The following is a 19,800-nucleotide window of genomic DNA, read 5'->3' as shown; positions in this document are numbered from 1 at the left end:
TTGACCCCAAATATCTACAGCAACATTACGCAATACGATCCCATTAGCCAACCCCAATCATGCTATTCTCTGTTTGCTTCCACATGGGAATACCAAAGGACACTTCAATATGTTTTAATTGCAGCAGGAAGCATACATAGTACTGTAGCAGTATCAACAACAGTATTGTTCGTTTTAGTGAGACCATTAGTACTATATAAAGTTAACAGTGCAGGATGACAGGGAGCCTGTGAGTCTGTCACTGAGGGAAATGCAAATCCACCCCCAAAGCTGCCACTTGTCTTTGGAGAGATTTGCTGAGTCATCTTGCTGTCTTAATGTTGGAACTCCGAATGAATACAAATGGAGCGCTACTGTAGCTTTGTTTAACGGTTCATGGACATGAGCAGGGGAACATTCACTGGGGAAAGGGGCAGAGAGAGAGAGAGAGAGAGAGAGAGAGAGAGATAGAGATATGATTAATGGAATTGTGTGCTCACTAAGCTAGAATCAATACTGTTTTCTGGCAACATTTTACATCGCTGTTCCCACACTTCTTCGAAATGACGTATAGCTACTTCATGTGGAACAACTAATCAAATTATATTTCACTTAAAGGGAAGATTGTAGAATTATTCTTCCAGCTAAAGGTCCCAATACGACATGCTGTATCACTTTACATTTGTATTTTGGGAGAAATTTATATTTGAACCGAATTTGACCGAAGTCAGGTCGGAAAAGCGGTCGGAAATGTGACATGAAGAGGAGCACTACAGGAGTAGGAGTGAAACCGCAGTCCACATAAAACAGTGAAGACCCATATCATACAGAGTCCTATTATTGTTTAAAATATATATTTTGGCACTCTGAATAAAGCCAATTTATCATCTGACCATATCATGTGATTTTTTACTCTGTATCAGCTCATTAAAAAAAGAAACACTAATACAGCTCGCATTCTTTTAGCATAGCCCCTTTTCCACCCCTGGCTTGCCCCTACTAGCTAACCACTAGCAGCCTTGAAACACATCACTTATTAGCAGTTCAGCACATCAGCATTTCTCGTACTGTTACACAAAACCAAGATAAACCTTTACCATCATAGTAGACATTGAACATCTATAAACGAACTGGCTAAAACTCTGTTGTTGGCCGATTGTAGCTACAGCTAATTCCATGCTAACCTGAGTGCTACTACTAGCAGCAGTAAACCCAGGTATAATGGCTAAAACAAACATTGACTACCATGATATCCTGCAAAAAAGATGAGGCAGTTCAGTGTGTACTGCCGCCACCAACAGGCAGTTCCCTTCTTGACGTCAAAGCCATAATGTTTTGTTGGTATAGGAGTTTCTAATACATGTAATTCAAATTGCAAAATATGTGTATAGTTTTTTTTTATCAACTTTTGCATAAAGAACTTTTGCATAAGATGGAATATCATCAATCTACATTGTTAGGTTTGTGGAAATATATTGTGCAACCTTCCCTTTAATATGCGTAACAACCAGCAGTGTAGAGAGTGCTACTACACAGTAAATATGTATTCCTTGGGGCTGTATATTATTGAAAAATTAGGCAAATGTGATTTAAAGATAACGTTTTTATAATCAACATCTTAGCTACAATACATTTTTCAAGACGGGTCTTTTAGAATCCTCTTTGTAATTGAAATGTTGACAAAAATAGTACCCCTTTAATAACTGATTACTGATCAGTTTATCAATTACTAGGTACCAGAAATGACATGTTAAGAAATGGAGTGAAGCCCCATTGTAAATACCATGCATCAACTGGAAAATAGCTTTTTATGCAGAGCAGCTATGTAAATGTCGACGTTATGTAACATCAAGTGCTCACATATCCTGTGATATATCCTGAGGATGAAATCGAGCAATAACAATAACAGCAGTAGCAGCACAGCTCCTGGTTTGACTGGCAGTTGTCCATGGGTCTCTTGTGTAGGCTGGTTTTCCTTCCTCAGCCCTGAGTGTGTTAGTCAGCTTTCATACATTGGTTGGCTGTAGTCTTAAAAGACCTCATCTCTCTGCAGTGAGACTAGGGTCAGGGATTTACTGCCACTTTCTTCAACTTCAATTAAAATCAGTCTCAAATAGCCACCTGTCCCTTTAAATAGATGGACATCGGCACGCAAACAAACGCCTGTTTCAAATAAACACCGGGTCTAAATTAATTGTTTACGAGGTTACCATGGACACAGCTCTAATTTTCCCACAGTCATCTGCATTACATTTTAAAATGTTTTATTCTATCATCGTTGCTAGCCATGGCGACACCTAAAAGAAAACACATCAAATTCAAGCTAACAGTGATCAAATTCGCAGAGCAAAATTCAGGCGAGGCAACAGCCAGACATTTTGGAATTAATCCAAAAAGAGTGAGAAACTGGCTGTCAAAAAGTTGAACTTCAACGTTTGTCTGAGGTGGATCAGAAGAGGGCGAGACTGCAAGATGGGGGGAGGAAAAATGTCCTTGAGTGGCCCAGCCAGAGCCCGGACTTGAACCCGATCCAATATCTTTAGAGAGACCTGAAAATAGCTGAAAGAGCTTGAGAGGATCTGCAGAGAATGGGAGAAACTCCCCAAATACAGGTGTGCCAAGCTTGTAGTGTCATACCCAAGAAGACTCGAGATTGTAATCACTGCCAAAGGTGCTGCAACAAAGTACTGAGTAAAGTGTCTGAATACTTATGTGAATGTGATATGTTAAAAAATAATAATAATACATTTGCTAAAATGTCTAAAAACCTGTTTTTGCTTTGTCATTATTGGGTATTGTGTAGATTGATTGACATTTTAGAATAAGGCTGTAACCTAACAAAATGTGGAAAAGGTCAAGGGGTCTGAATACTTTCCAAAGGCACTGTATAGACCAGGCCTGGGCAATTCCAGTCCTCGGGGGCCTGATTGGTGACACATCTTCCCCCATCCCTAGCAAACACAGCTGATTTTAACTAATTGCATTCTAAACTGAAGATCATGATTAGTTGATTATTGGAATCAGGTGTGTTAGCTGGGGCTGGGGAAAAAGTGTGACACCAATCAGGCCCCCATGGACTGGAGTTGCCCAGGCCTGGTATAGACCACGGTCAAGATCAAATTGCATGGGTCAAATTGCAGGTCAAATTGACCCAGAACGTCATGGATGTCACTATTCCGGTAGCGGGTCTAATTTAATTGTAAAACATGTAATTATGTGGCCTACCGAGTGGCGAAGCGGTCTAAGGCACTGCATCACAGTGCTAGAAGTGGTAATACAGACCCAGGTTGTGCTCCTTGTGGCAGGCCAGGTGCCTGTGGGCTGACCCCTGGTCACCAGTGTTTCCTCTGACACATTGGTGTGGCTGGCTTCTGGGTTAAGGAGCGCGGTTAGGTGAGTCATGTTTCGGGGGACGCATGACTCCACCTTTGCCTCTCCTGAGCCTGAACAAAAAAGTATAATTGTGTTTTACAAGTTTGAGACCCATACTTAGGAAAGTAGATGAACGGTCATTGGTGGAAGAATTACATTAATTCGTATTTTTGTGATTTTCAAACTCTAAGGGAAGTGTTAAATTGACAATAGTCTGGTGGGTGAGATTATTATCAATTGTTAAATTGTATATGAAGAATCTGATAAACAGTGCAGCTTGGAATTGACATAGAGGCAGGGAAACAAAACGTCCCAAAAAGTGACTTTTGCAAATTCTCCTACAGAGTCACAAGCAGGTAAGACGTGTTGACAGGGATGGACTGATGGACTAGGAATGAAAAATGGCACTGGAGTTTTTGACTCAGACTGGCACACCAAAACCCACCCAGCTATACACCACCACCCACACCACCCACACAACCCACGCCACACTTTATGTAAACAAGATTACTGAACAATATTTATAACAATAACTTTAGTAAAATATATGTAAAATAGGAGGAGACTGGCTCTGGCACTGGCAGCAAGGTGGCAAGAATCTCTGGAACCATCTGACCAGTAAAATAAATAACACAGGAAGAAATGTGTTGGTGAAAAGACTGCTGAGTAGGCAAGTCATAGAATAAAAATAAAATAAACATATTTCCTACCTCCTTAAATTTGCAATTTCTGCAGCAGCTCACTTCTCCTAGCAATGCAATCTATAAACAGTTCACTGTCCAGGGCCATTAAAACATCTTGCTCAGTAGCCATGAGCATAAAAGCCTCCAGGTGATGTTGATAGAGTGCTCCTGAGCCTACTCTTGATGAACTTCAGAGTAGAGAAGCTCCGCTCGCAAGCTACCTGGGTTACTGACAGGGTAAGTAGGATCTTGTAAGCAAGGCCCAGGATGTGGTATGCGTCGTCAATAGGTTGTACTGACTAAGAATACGGTAGCAACACACTGGACAGTCCTTGCAAGATGAACAGCTCTTGTTCACCATCTCCATCTTGTCCTCATTTCCTTCAGGTCCATGATCCTCCATAGTCCTGGTTGTGTATTCTTCAAATCCCGATTGTTTTAACCTAGTCCACTGTTCTGCCAGACTCATGAGCTCACTCTGTAAATTGAAACACCGTTGCTCTGCTGTCAAATCTGATCAAACATTTGCTTAGTTCTTGAAGGGCTGTCTGTGGAAGGCCACTGGCACTGGATGTTAGCTGACTAAAGTTTTTAGGGTCCAGAAGAGCCAGGTCGGCATACACAGTGCCATTACTCAGAAATCGCCGATGGATGCTATCTATAACTATATCCAAAATGTGATTATGGACACCAATCCTGTATACACTCTCTGCCCCAGTAAAAGTCTCATCTTGTGCCATCTCTCCAGGCATGGTTTTCTTCTTTCAAGCCCTTTTCATTGGCAGAGTGGTTTCTAACTCCAGCTCTGTTTCCTCATCCCGTTCCTGCAACTTCCTGTTGGCCCACTGAACAAATGTGTCTGAAGCTGCCTTGACATTTTCAAAATCTCTTGCCATCCCTTTCAGCTGCTCCTCTGTAGACACAACCATACGGTGCGCAGACAGAATGTCCATTCTATTTGTTTGAAGATATTTTGAGACTGGTGAGGTGACCTGAAATATTCTGAGGAGTAGCTGAGCTGTAAGTATTGTTTCATACTTCAGCAACCCCTCAATATATCCTTGTGCCTTGACCCGTGCAGTAGTGGTGATGTTTTTCTGATCTTGTATGGTTAAAGTGTGAGAAGAACATCTGGATTTCCAAAACCTCCAAAGACCTTCTTTAAGGCACTGTCTTTAGCCCACCAGCGTGTCTCTCCAATTGGAGCAAGACGCCTGTGTCTTGGGTCCTTGCTCTCCTTCTCCCAAATGTTCACCCTCTGGTAGGATTCACGGAAGAACACAGCTATGTTGTTGAAGAGAGAAAAAAGTGACCCACTTGCCAAGACACTCTCTGTTGTGTCTGCCAAAACAAGGTTCAAAATGTGTGCAAAGCACCACACATGCACTTGATTGATGGACTTTGCAGAGAGCAGGGCAGAGAAGCCTTTATACTGGCCTTGCATACTGGAGGCTCCATCAGTGGAATTGCCATTGCCCTTGCTGATGTCAAGCTTCATGTTTTCCAGTACTTCACTCAGTACCTGGACAAAGTATTGTCCATTGTCCAGTGGATGCCTCGCATTTCACCACAGCCACAAGCCTCTCTTGGATGACGTTCGTCACATATCTGACTCTGACAGAGCATTGGTCTTGTGTTGTAATGTCCTGCGTAGTGTCAATCTGGACTGAAAATATACCAGCTTCCTGGATTTCACTTGCTATGGTGGCCTGTATTGTGTGTTGGATGGTGGTAATGACGTTATCGATGGTAGTCTTTGATAATAGAGTGATTAGAGAGCCTCTGCCCCCTCTTGACCCAGACTCATGCAGTTTTTTGCTTTTCTCTATGCAGGCAGTGAGATGCTCTTTCATACACAGGTCATACTTTCCCAGCAGATCATCTCTCAAAAGTTGCCATGGTCAATGCTGCTGTCATCTAGCGTATAAGCTGCTTCAGACTGCAGGCCTCTGTAGCTCAGACCTCTCTTGCCTATGACTTTAACAACATCTATAATGCGCTCTAGCACTTGCCTTCTTCTGCGCACCTGCTCTCCATGAGCAGACATCTGACTGCCGATGAACAAGCTCTCAATGTTACCTTTGGAGGACCTTAGAAAGTAGGCCTCAGCATAACCTCTATGCATAACGCTCTTTTCATGCTCTCCCACTCTCTGATGGATATGCTTCCAGTCTGACATTCCATTCATGAAAGGGCTGTTCTCTGTGGGCTTTGCAAATGCCATACAAATTAAGCAGAATAAAGCATGGTTCTCTTCACTGTATGACAGCCACTTCCAGTTGGTCCCATCTTTACAAAAGAAAACCTTCTGCACCACAGACTTTTCACACTTTTGTTGGGGGTGGAAACTAAAAAACATATCTAGGTCCCCTGACTTCAGCCTCTTAAAATAATCAAAAATTGGGGTGGCAGTCAGTGGCATCCTGGCTCTGGCTCAATCTACATCTGTCCACTGCAGATGCACTATCCTCAACCTGGATGAGTAATTAGTATATATTAGTATATTAGTATAATATTTGAATGTTAAATAAAAAGTATAATGTTAATATAATAGTATAATGTTAGTATAATATTAATATATGAATTATATAAAGTTAGTAGATTCATATAATTTCATGTAATAGTATACTATATACCACTAGTATAATATTCATTCCAATTGGACAATACAGCAGTTTAAGAAATACACAACCAATATTTCAAATTTTTGTAGGTTTTGTTCCATCATTAAATTCTTGTGCAATAAAAATGGTCTACATTGGTGGTTAGTCTCTAATTTGTTAATGCTAAGTACTAATGTCAATAATCATAACCATTCATGCATAACAATGAGTTCAACATTTTGAAAGTTTGCTGTAGCGCGTCAACCTTTTTTTACTGTCCCGCCCCATCCAGGCTGTGATTGGTCGGTTCACGAAAAGTGACATTGACGAGCGCTTGTTTCAACAAAAGGCACCTGATATAGCTAAATAGCCAGCTAGCCAAACCCAAACATTGCTTATCTTATCCCTATTGTCTTCTGCCTTACCGCTTCAGCTGCAAAAACTTGACTAACAGTTGAATGGGTATCGCTGGGCTCAATGGGCTGCTCTCTCTGCTCTCTCTCCTCTCTGCTGCCAGTGTCTTCAGGCTCACTAGGCTGACATGATTGACTGGTAATGGCGCCAAATTAATAATTTGTTATTTTAAAACATTTGGCTGCATCAGCCTCAAGGGACTTCAACCTCTTCTCTCTCCGCTTTTCAGGACCACCTTTACGTTTTTCTCTTTTTGTTTGTCCATCTTGCTCCACTGCACTATTTATCCAAATGTCACCACTTAACAGAGATGGGAAAGGGGCGGGGCTCAGGTAATGTTAGAATGGACTGGACCAAAAGTAATTGGCTGGGAGAGAGAGGCTGACAGATGTAATACCCAACCGCAGTGTCAGTGGGCCGGCAGCACACTCGCCTGGGCTAGTCAGACACACAGCACTTGGTTATTTTTATTTAAGCGGGGGCTGGGGTTATTTATATATTGCGTTGCATCGGCCCTAATTGTCAAGCGGAAAATTCCCGGTGCTCCAGATGGCCAGTCCGTCATTGCGTGTCTATATAGTATCAGAAAGTTTCCAAATGACCTATTCTTGCCAAACAACTCTTAAAAATGACCCGTTGAGCTGTTTTTCAAAATACAACTTTTTGGCAGAATTACTGTGATTACTGTCAACACTCAAAGCACTTATATTTCAACTGAAAATATGCCATTCAGTTTTTTTATGCATTTTCTTACATTTATAATGTTCCTCCAGAGGACCATGACACAACGTCCCAAGAACGTCTTAGAAATGTCTTTGGGGACACCAGGAACTACACAAATCCTCCAGGGGACCTGACACAATGTACTAAGATCGTTCAGGGGAACCTTCAGGGGTCAAACCTGGAGCTATAAAAAGGTCCCCCAGAGAGCGTTTCCTTGGGGCCATTGCACACTAGTAAAATGAAAGTCGTGAGCACGTCTGAGAAAGGTCCTGACATGGTCCTCAGTGACGTCCTGGGAACTAGACAAAAGTACCCCAAAGAACGTTCCCTTGGGACCATCACGCAACATTCTAAGAAGGTCAATGGGATAACATTGCGCTGAGACCCTTTAGGGACCTAATATTAATGTCGCCGAATGTCCTCAGGTCATCTCCTGTTTGCTGGGATATAAACTAGAACAGTGGTCACCAACCTTTCCTTTGTTGAGATCACTTTCTGAGTCAAAATGCAAGCCGAGTGCAATCCTCTGCTGGGCACGGGAGATCAAGTGCGCCTATAATGTAGCCTTTTGTGTGATGTCAATTAAATTATCTATAGCCTATAGGGCCTATCAGTGAATGGCAAAATAAGTACAGGGCAAAGTTATATTTTCAATGAAATGAACACACCTAAAAATGATTATTTCACGCATTTGGCTATTTTCATACAGTGGGGAGAACAAGTATTTGATACACTGCCGATTTTGCAGGTTTTCCTACTTACAAAGCATGTAGAGGTCTGTCATTTTTATCATAGGTACACTTCAACTGTGAGAGACGGAATCTAAAACAAAAATCCAGAAAATCACATTGTATGATTTTTAAGTAATTAATTTGCATTTTATTGCATGACATAAGTATTTGATCACCTACCAACCAGTAAGAATTCCGGCTCTCACAGACCTGTTAGTTTTTCTTTAAGAAGCCCTTCTGTTCTCCACTCATTACCTGTATTAACTGCACCTGTTTGAACTCGTTACCTGTATAAAAGACACCTGTCCACACACTCAATCAAACAGACTCCAACCTCTCCACAATGGCCAAGACCAGAGAGCTGTGTAAGGACATCAGGGATAAATTGTAGACCTGTACAAGGCTGGGATGGGCTACAGGACAATAGCCAAGCAGCTTGGTGAGAAGGCAACAACTGTTGGCACAATTATTAGAAAATGGAAGAAGTTCAAGATGACGGTCAATCACCCTCGGTCTGGGGCTCCATGCAAGATCTCACCTCGTGGGGCATCAATGATCATGAGGAATGTGAGGGATCAGCCCAGAACTACACGGCAGGACCTGGTCAATGACCTGAAGAGAGCTGGGACCACAGTCTCAAAGAAAACCATTAGTAACACACTACGCCGTCATGGATTAAAATCCTGCAGCGCACGCAAGGTCCCCCTGCTCAAGCCAGCGCATGTCCAGGCCCGTCTGAAGTTTGCCAATGACCATCTGGATGATCCAGAGGAGGAATGGGAGAAGGTCATGTGGTCTGATGAGACAAAAATAGAGCTTTTTGCTCTAAACTCCACTCGCCGTGTTTGGAGGAATAGAAGGATGAGTACAACCCCAAGAACACCATCCCAACCGTGAAGCATGGAGGTGGAAACATCATTTTTTGGGGATGCTTTTCTGCAAAGGGGACAGGACGACTGCACCGTATTGAAGGGAGGATGGATGGGGCCATGTATCGCAAGATCTTGACCAACAACCTCCTTCCCTCAGTAAGAGCATTGAAGATGGGTCGTGGCTGGGTCTTCCAGCATAACAACGACCCGAAACACACAGCCAGGGCAACTAAGGAGTGGCTCCGTAAGAAGCATCTCAAGGTCCTGGAGTGGCCTAGCCAGTCTCCAGACCTGAACCCAATAGAAAATCTTTGGAGGGAGCCGAAAGTCCGTATTGCCCAGCGACAGCCCCGAAACCTGAAGGATCTGGAGAAGGTCTGTATGGAGGAGTGGGCCAAAATCCCTGCTGCAGTGTGTGCAAACCTGGTCAAGAACTACAGGAAATGTATGATCTCTGTAATTGCAAACTAAGGTTTCTGTACCAAATATTCAGTTCTGCTTTTCTGATGTATCAAATACTTATGTCATGCAATAAAATGCAAATTAATTAATTAAAAATCATACAATGTGATTTTCTGGATTTTTGTTTTAGATTCCTTCTCTCACAGTTGAAGTGTACCTATGATAAAAATTACAGACCTCTACATGCTTTGTAAGTAGGAAAACCTGCAAAATTGTCAGTGTATCAAATACTTGTTCTCCCCACTGTATATAGTAAGAGAGGTCTGATTTTCTCCATGTAGGCCCTTATATTTCAAAAGTCGAGTCTCAATCTAAGTCCGTGGTGACCCGTCATTCAGGGCAGATGAGGGCAGAGCCTGTTTTGAGCCCCACCTGTTTAGTTAAAAAAATATATGTTTTGCATGTTATCTTGGCATTAATACGTGTCACATATCAGTTTGCATACAATGTAAACAAAATCGAGTAGATAAAGCCGCATATAAACATGGTCTCTTTTTTGCATTCTTGAGTAAGGCAGCTCCAAAATGCAGGTGTTTCAGCCTGCTCAGTGCTTTCTGTGGAGGGACAGCCAGTGGAAAATACAGAGTTTAGGGGTTGGTAATCTTCTCTAGTTGCACCGTGATTGGCTCAGTGTTCTGTCACTCATGGGGACATGATGTCATCTCAAAATCTACAGGGAGAGCTAGAAAATGTAAGCCCCCTTGGGTGCTGTCATAGATTTACATTAGAAGTGCCCATCCAAGAAGGCTCAAGGTCATTGGCCACAGATAAAATGACATCAAATCACATTATATCTACTGTAGCTTTGATTGGACTGATCATGCCAACATCATACTTTCAAAATCTTAGCTAGCAAGCTAGAGAAAACAGTCATCATCATGCATCACGTCAACAATCTGCTGGCAAATCCTTTTCAATCCTTGTCTCATATGAAGATAAATTATATTTATAAAACGTATCGGTGCTCATCGGCCATTGGACATAAACATGACACAACAAGTTGGAAATCACAAATTCAACAATGAGTGGTTTGGAAGGAATCAGTGGCTGACTGCAAGCGTTGCAAAGCAATCACTATTTTGCTTACCCTGTCTGCTATTCGGTGGAGAGGGTGTGTGGTCCAAGTCTGGGTTTACGGGTCTCTTTTCCAAGCTTAAAAGGATAAACATTCACATGCAACACCATGGGCCCAAAAAGGTTGAATACTTTGGCCATGCTGTCAATCCAGCATGACTTCTGCCGCGTTCAAAACAACTTGAAATTGAACGTTTTGAACGGTTATCCAATACGGAATTTCAAGTCGGGAACTCGGGCCTCTTTCTAGATCGCCAACCTGAAGGTCACTGATGTCATGCCTGTTTTAGAGAAATGTCATCATCGAATATTGTAAGAGCTTTCATTGTCTGCTTATACAGTATGCCCCCTTTATTTATCCTACGGTTCTGACATGGTGTACAGGGAGAATACTGTAAGAATGGCCCATGTTCTGAATTCTGTTGCTGTACATTTCAAAAGTTCTGATATATAGTTATATTGACAACGTCGGTCTTAGCTGTCTCGTTAATGTCTTAATCAAAATTATGGATGGCCTCTTATCCGTTCATCATTCCCTTATGCTCTGGTTTGTACATCTCAATTGTCAGTAGAAACCACATTTGTTTAAGCAAGTCAGCCAGTAAATGAGGTTGAATGAATTGTTTCGCTGCTCGACAAGGCTCTGCTGATAGCCAGGTGTAGTGGTGGTAAATCACCCCATAGTAGTGAAAAGAAAGCTCTGCTGTTGGGACATTTTTATGTAGGCCCTAACAGTTTGTGGGCACCGTTTGTCACTGTTATAGTGCAATTAATGTATTGTTTAGTGTTGTGTTATGTAGTGGCTTAGCTGGCATGCATTAAAAAAATAAAAATGTGTTTGCCCGAACAAGATTTACATGCTAAAATCGCCACTGAGCTAGGTTATTTGATAGAACTGGTAATAGGTCAGCTGGTGTAGCCTACTACTTGCCAGGCACATTCGAGCATAAATTGAAATAACTATTTCACTGGACTGATGGTCAGTCTCAGCGGAGGGGGAGAGTGCGAGTGGAAGGGGAGAAGTGTATTTCATGATTTCTGAAAGTGTTGAATAAAAACAGCGTTGCCGTGCTGAATAATAAATAAATAAACACTCATAACAAACCCTTTGCTGTATTCTTTGATAATCTCTCTCTAGGCATGCTTTTGAAATATTATAGTAGCCTACTCTACAGTCAGTATCAATTTAAATTGTGGGCTCGTCGAAGCTGCTGTAGACATGGTGATCTAAGCCAGGGGTTCTCAAAAATAATATACCATGTAATATTATGAATCTACAATGTATGTTCTTAACCCTGGGCAACATGGGCCTGGTAGGTTTACAGGGATATTGGTATCCACAATAAGCCTATTCTCCACTAATTGTATTCTCCCCCACAATAAAAACAACAACAACATAAATACACTGTAATTTAAGCTTTAAAACTGCACAATTTTCTCTCTGCCTCATGAAAAAATTTATAGAATTGTAGGATATTAGCTTTAAAGCTGCAATAACAACAAATATCTCTGCAACATGACAAAATGTGTAGAATTGCAGGAAATTAGCTTGAAAACTGGAAGATGTTCTCTCCGATGACAAGAGGCGGGCCTTTAAAACGTTGCTTCCCCGGGCCCAAGACTTGGTTCGTCCAGCCATGCACTGCCGAAGTCATAGTAAAGCTTATGGTATGCTATTCTTATCTCACTGGAGTTATGTTCTGATTATGAAGGGTTCCCTGACGAATTTGATTTCACAAAAGGTGTGCACGGCCCCCAGAAGTTTGAAAACCCCTGATCTAAGCTATCCAATTGACCAGCGGAATGCCTACAGGTGCACCTGATTTAGCTCTCTTAGCCCTCTGCGTAGGCAGAGTTTGTATCTTCAGACAAATAAAATGGTTAAAAATGGGAACACTTCGCTTACCCGGCATGCAGGGCAGATGAATCAAGTGCACCTATCGCATTATTGGCGAATAGGTTACTACAAATATAGATATTTTTTAAATTGCCAGCCTGATTGTACCTTTCGTACCTTTCGTTTAAGCTGCTGTACCAAAAGAGTAGTTATCTCTGCAGAAATGTCATAATGGGCACTGGGTGGCTGTATCACTGCCATTTGACCAAATGAGACCGATCAGGGCAGGCAGGCAGTTGCGGCCTTCTTCATTATCCCATATGCATCGTTCTGAAAACGACTGTTGAGTTCCATAAGTTGTCTGTCCAATATCTCGTTCCATTATGCCTGTAAATCCAAGTTGCTCCTTAACAGGGGCTGCATTCCCCACTGTAGATGTAACATACGAGTCGCCAATCCTTACTGGCAGTTTTCTGTTTTGGGAAGTGGTAGCTAACATCCCAGTTGGGGATTCATCTGTAAGCTTAAGGATTTTATTGAAATCACCACCCAGCCCCACCCGTGCCTACGCCCCGGACACACACGCGCACACGCACGCACGCACGCACGCACGCACGCACGCACGCACGCACGCACGCACGCACGCACACACACACACACACACACACACACACACACACACACACACACACACACACACACACACACACACACACACACACACAGAACATCAACACCTTCTCCTGACATGAAATGTGTTCCAGAGCTGTAGTAGAGCAGCATATTCTTATGGGAAATAAATGCCATCATTCAGTTGTTACTACACAGCAACCCCCGCAACTCAGACTAGTATGTTCCGACACCCCCCCGCGACTCAGTCTAGTATGTTCCGACACCCCCCCGCGACTCAGTCTAGTATGCTCCTACATCCCCCCGCGACTCAGATTAGTACTGTATGTACCGGCAACCCCAACAGCCAATGCTAAACCAATCCAAAGGACCATATCTCTAACACAAGATCATTTCTCTCCCTTATGGCTTTCATAGACCATGACTCTCTCCCTTTGCATATAAATGCATGCTTTTGCTCTTTGTGCATCTCAAATAGGTGCATGCCAGTTGCTACAAATTAGTCTGTGATTCGTCAATAACCAAGAATCAGCACTTGTTACTGCTGTACTGTACATAATTAAATGGAGGGAGTTGAAATGGAGGGAGTTAGGAGTTGAAGAAAGCGACCAAGCAAAGGTAAAACAACCTTGGTCCTCACGTCATATACAAGAGCATTAATGCCAGTACATCCGCTTACACAAAAGAGGCAAAAATAGCTATTGACTGGAGAGTGTTGCTGAGAAATATAAGGACAGTGCGGTGTGGTCTTCTTGAAATCAGAACTCTATGGAGCTATGAAATAGATTTTTGAAATTCTAACATTATAATGGATATTATATGTCGTTATGATGGCCAACGTTTCTTCATGTAGTACAAATTGTATTAGAGCTTGCTCTAGCTCCTCTCTCTCTCTCTGTCTACAGTATGTCTCTCTCTCTATCTCTCACATCTCCCTGTTTATCTCTCCCTCTCCCCCCCTCTCTCTCTCTCTCTCTCTCTCTCTCTCTCTCTCTCGGTCTGTCTCTCTCTCTCTCTCGCTCTCTGTCTCTCTCTCTCTCTCGGTCTATCTCTCTCTCTCTCGCTCTCTGTCTGTCTCTCTCTCTCGGTCTGTCTCTCCCTCTGTCTGTCTCTCTATCTCTCCATCTCTCTGTTTCTCTCTCTCCCCCCTCTCTCTCTGTCTGTCTATCTGTCTCTCTCTCTCTCCATCTCTCTGTTTTTCTCCCCCCTCTCTCTGCCGGTCTCTAACACCTTTATCTCAATGCCCCTATAGGTATGTATTGTATATCTATTATATTATATCTCAGCTCTCTGGCTCTGTTCTCACACGTAGAGTGTCGTTACCAGGCTCTCCAGCTGCACTAGCCAGGATCTTAATTGAATATTTGCACACAGCCGTGTGCTGCAGCTCCAGAGGCACGTGGTTTTCCAGAGACAGAATACCGGTGTTGTCAGGCCAACACTCCCACTCTGACTGACTGTCACCTAAAGGCTCCACCGCGCTCTGTGAAGCTAGAAAGGAGCTCATATACTTGGTCTATCAGTAAGTTATAGAGTAAGAATGGATGGGAGATGGGGAGATACAGTATTCACACCATATGGTGAGTGAATGGGATGTGGTAAATGAGTCAAGGCGATGTATGTGTTATGGGTGTGAGGCCGTAGGGTATGTACAGAAGGTGTGCGAACATCCATGCAAATGTCTTCACATGCAAGAGAATGCGTGGGCTTGTGTTGTGTATACTGCACTGTAATTGTGTGTGTGTTTATATGCCTGCTTGCACTGTGCATGTGCGTGTGTGCGTGTGTGCGAGTACTGTACTGTACTGTACTGTAAACTGTGTCTGTGGCTCCAATGTGTTCCCAGTTTCCCAAGTTCCTGTGCCTGTGCCCACCACTGCCAACATCCCAGTTTACTCTTCAGCCTTGGCACTCCACCTAGCCAGGTGGCACTGTGCACGCTTCAAGTGTGTCCTTGTTTCATATCATTCCTCTTCCCCTATCCTTTCTGATGGAGAGAGACGGGGAGAGAACTATGGGAACGGGTTGGACATTTGTATTGCATGGAGTAAGCAAGGGATGTGAAAAAAGTCAATGACAGTGGTGAGAGAGAGGGAAAGATTACTACAATAGTACATCCTCCTTAGGTTCACATCACTAATGGTAACCATGGAAATAATTATAGAGCAGACACACAGACGGTTAGAGAGAATGCAAAAGAGAGAGAGTAAGAGAGAGGCAGAGAGAGGGGGGAGTGTGGGAGAGAAAATCTGTGTGTGTGTGTGTGGGAGGGGGTGTAGTAAATTGTTTTCTGCAATACTTAAATTAACCAATCCCTGTAATTCTAATAGCTCAGTGACTTACTATCTGTAATGCGATGGGTTAAAAAGTTGGCCCAAGCTTACAGTTGTCATGGAAACAGATCTAAGTCACCCTTTACCCCTTTGGAAATACCGATTGCTTTAAATATACTATAAAGTACCATCACTGGCAATTTCTTAAGTGACTGAAATTAAAAAATGGCTGGCTTTTTAGCTGTTGGTGATAAAAGAGTACCGCAAATTGTGCTTTGATGTAGGTCTACGTGAAGATAGTTATAGCGTTTTGTCACCATTACAGATGTGTTTGGGTACTTATCATTGTCTTTCTTTCCATGATACATCCAGTTATGTGCATTGAAACCATTGCACCTACCCCAGATTTGTCTTGTGTCTCTGTGTGTGTTTTTCTGTATGCATGAGCGGATTGCAGCTTTCAGTGTCATAGTCATATTGTTACGCTCATGCCTCCCACACACTTGCCCCTAGTTCTGAACCTCTCATTCTCCCAGATGTGTGTGTGTGAGAGGGGGCAGGAAGAGGGTGAGAAAGGGGGTGGAGAGAGCGAGAGAGAGAGAGAGAGAGCGAGAGCGAGAGAGCGAGCGAGCGAGCGAGCGAGAGAGAGAGAGAGAGAGAGAGAGAGAGAGAGAGAGAGAGAGAGAGAGAGAGAGAGAGAGAGAGAGCGAGCATTCTGGGCACCTCATACTAGTACTGTACTTAAAATCACTCCATTACTCGACTCCCACACCCTTTCAAAACATCGCTGTCCTATCCCTTTAACAAAACTGAGATAGAGCAAGAGAGAGGGAGATGTGAAGGCAAAGCAAGGCAAGGCATAAGTGCTGCTCCAACCATATACACCTGTGTGATACAATCTCGTTCGACATAGATTGGATAGGACTTCCATCGAAGGAGAGGCGGATTACTTGAGGATGTACTATAATTTCTAGCAACTGGATAAGGGATGCTAATTTGGAAATATTCACACGGTTATTCCATGCTGTAGGACACTGTTCACTTTCGTTGATGTGTTGCTGTTTCGCTGTTATTTTTTTAATGACGTTTGCGTTTTGATGGTCACCAATGATTCGTCCTTCCTGTACTTGCAAGGGTAGCCTGACCAGGCGCTGGCACAGCATCTGCTCTGTTGCTAGTTCAATATTCTCTGCCGATTTGGGAACTAAGAAAGCATCGGTCTATCAACGGAAAGAGGACTTCGAATTTCTTTCCCCCTGCATACGATTAGGACTTGTCGGAGCGCATCCGAACGCGCACTAGCCTATATCCAATAATTGGCACACAGGATAGGCGGACTTCGCGCACCGCCCCCCCCCCCCTCCCCACACACACACACACACACACACACACACACACACACACACACACACAGTTGCAGATGTCATGGGTTGATATGCTTATTGTAAAAAACAAAAACTACAAAACATTGAATTAACGAAAAAGTGTATTATTATTATTTATTTGAATCATTATATTTTATTTTTCCAAAATCGAAATTGAGGTCTTGTAGAAAATATATCCTCCACACCTGGACAACATCATTTTGGGGATAGAAGGCATACAACCCTTAAAAACCATTGCTCAATTACAACCAAAACATGAGAGAAATTCGCCTCAGTAGATATTCTGTAGGTTACCGAGGAAACGGCCGTGGGATTGGGGGCGAGGGCAACGGTGCGAGGGGACAGGGAGAGGCCGGGGAAGAGGAGCTCTCAGCGCGACTGCCCGCCGCGGAACAGCCGCTGCCGGTGCTGGAGAGCTTGGCTGGGGGGAGGTGGTGGAAGAATGAACCATACATCCGTGAGGAATTATAACAGTCGCTGATTTTGGAGACATAGCCTATTTCTAATTCTTCATATTTTTTTCCGTATGGATATACTACTGTAAGAGACGTCTACAAATCGAATCAAGTATAGCCTAGATAGCTAATATTGTGGTGTTTATTTATGTGTGGGGAAGAGAATCATCCTTATTCTCTGTGAGCTTACATGTGGCACTTTAAGGTCATGATAAATATATTTATGAGCACTTTTCAAAAGTATACAGCTTGAAGTTTAGACACTGCGCCTTATGAGAAGACTACTGCCTCACGTCCTTGACCTATACACAAATGCCATGAGTAAGGCTATTCATTTTCCCCCTCCTAAATCGCACTTATAAAAATCTCTCATATTTATATCACTGAGTTAGAATAGATTTTTTTCATGAGTGAAACGTTAAGTTGATCTAGAGATTCCTATTTCAAGATGCCTGGATAGTAAAGTCTGGCAATTAAGTCATTTATGTGTATTTATGTGTTGAATATTTAATGTGTAGACACAGTTGTTGATAGTTATTTGGCTGTTTCAGTTATTTGGCTGTATATTCGTTTTTGATTAGAATATATTCTACCGTCTTTGCTTGCTGGTGTTATTTAAATCGGATTCTTTGCTTGAGAATTGACCTCAAGCACTGCCTGAGCAATATATCTGTATGGCCAACTCATAGTCTCAGACCTGCAGATGCTGAACTCAAAGGGTGAGGCACTCACCTGCTTGACAGCAACCCAGACGAATGCACTTAGGCTATCAGGCAAATGCCATGACACACATTCACAATCACGTCCAGTGTCAGCAGATACTCACTGACACCAATGTATTTAATTATTCATAGACACTAATGTCAAGGCATAGTGGAGGAGCATTGATTTACAGCAAGTTTGGGCCCAAAGGAATGTGACAACGACAACAATATCAAACAGACACTAAAACCCGTGGAAAACTATGGTAACTCAAGACAAAGTTGGATATCTAAAATTTGCTTCGAATTGCCTCCATTTTTTTATTGTGGGCTGAATAGACTTTGGACATCTGAAGATACTTTAGAGGTCTAGGATCACAGCACAACACCTCTCATCTTTCTTAGGTAGGAACCAACACCGTCTTCTTTCTTAGGTAGGAACCAAAGTCATCATCCGATGTTTCCTGTCCCATTTTGGTCATGACCAAGTATGTTGCATTCACCAGATTCTATTCAGGTTCTATACAGTAGGAATAGGCTATTGGATTGAATAGGCATCTCGTTTTGTTGTGTCATGCACACATGAAAGCATGTTGTCATGATCCACTGTTCATGTATTACAGTCCACTTTTATACTTTTCCAAATAGTAAGAAGATTTTAACATATTGCACCAATATAAGATGAAACACTTGAGTTGTGCAAGTTTAAGGTGATAGTTCACCCTAGACTCAGATCAAACCACTTTGAGGTCTGAAAACATCTAGCAAACTTAGATTTTAGGGTGAACTATAACTTTAAATCTTACAAGGCTACCTCCCTCTTTATTATTGGCCCTGATTGGCTAGAGCTAGGTCAAGATTAGAACATGCTCATTCTGGATATCTAGTTGAAAAATAGGAATATTTTATTGCCATGACAACGTATCCTTTCTGACATGCATCAAATTACACTAAGTAAACTGGCGCTGCCTGCTAAGTGGCAAGCCTAAAAGCTAGACATTGTTTGTTTATCTGTTAAATCATTCATCAATTAAAACTCAGAAATTACTCCTAAGTGCGCATACCATAGAAATAAAGAATTAGAATGGGTAATGCCAAGTCAGTTTGACAGTATAGCTTACTCATTGGTACACTCAGTATTACCCATAACGGAACGTTGACTTGAATGAGGATATCGGTTCTATAGATTCTATGTCTATGGCTCAGACATCCTCTAAGGCATGGTCATACATGTAGAGACGTGACCTAAGTGTGTTGAAATATGTCAAGAAAGATCAGCATAGAACTGCAATGGAGTATAGTGTATGTTGCACACAGGAGAGACTATCCTACATTTAGAGTTACAATTCTTGGATCAAAAGCTAACAGGTCTGCAGACCAGAATTCTATCAACACAATGGAAAACATACAAAAAAGGCCCACAGCATTTCAGCACCTAATAGACACCCACTCCCTCTCCAGCCTCCATCACTCTGGCTCTTGTACTCCATCTCTCTCTCCCTCTCTCTCTCTCTCTCTCTCTCTCTCTCGCTCTCTCTCTCTCTCTACCTTTCTACCTCTTGCTTTTACTCTCCCATCTTGCTCTGTCCCTCCCACTCGTTCTCAC

At 42.6% G+C, this 19,800-nt stretch overlaps 1 protein-coding gene and 1 long non-coding RNA gene across 12 annotated transcripts in view; one reads left to right on the top strand and one right to left on the bottom strand.

Moving 5' to 3' along the window:
- Positions 1 to 19,800, top strand: part of LOC139564702 (ras/Rap GTPase-activating protein SynGAP-like) — a 102,703-nt gene that overhangs the window by 34,975 nt on the left and 47,928 nt on the right. The window contains exon 1 of one of the 11 annotated variants that reach the window (XM_071384477.1): positions 16,444 to 18,599. The exons of the other annotated variants lie outside the window; for them this stretch is intronic. The gene's annotated coding sequence lies outside the window, so the exon portion shown is untranslated. Of the gene's footprint in view, positions 1 to 16,443; positions 18,600 to 19,800 lie in introns of those variants that run through there. 11 annotated transcript variants of the gene reach the window in all.
- LOC139564703 (uncharacterized) lies at positions 99 to 1,185 on the bottom strand. The gene is made up of 2 exons (XR_011672811.1): positions 1,077 to 1,185; positions 99 to 400 (listed from the first exon to the last, which is right to left on the bottom strand). It is a non-coding gene; the product is annotated as an uncharacterized lncRNA (long non-coding RNA).

Source organism: Salvelinus alpinus, chromosome 35 (genome assembly GCF_045679555.1).
Source record: "Salvelinus alpinus chromosome 35, SLU_Salpinus.1, whole genome shotgun sequence".
Classification (NCBI taxonomy): Eukaryota; Metazoa; Chordata; class Actinopteri; order Salmoniformes; family Salmonidae; genus Salvelinus; species Salvelinus alpinus.
This window is presented reverse-complemented; position numbering and strand designations above follow the sequence as displayed.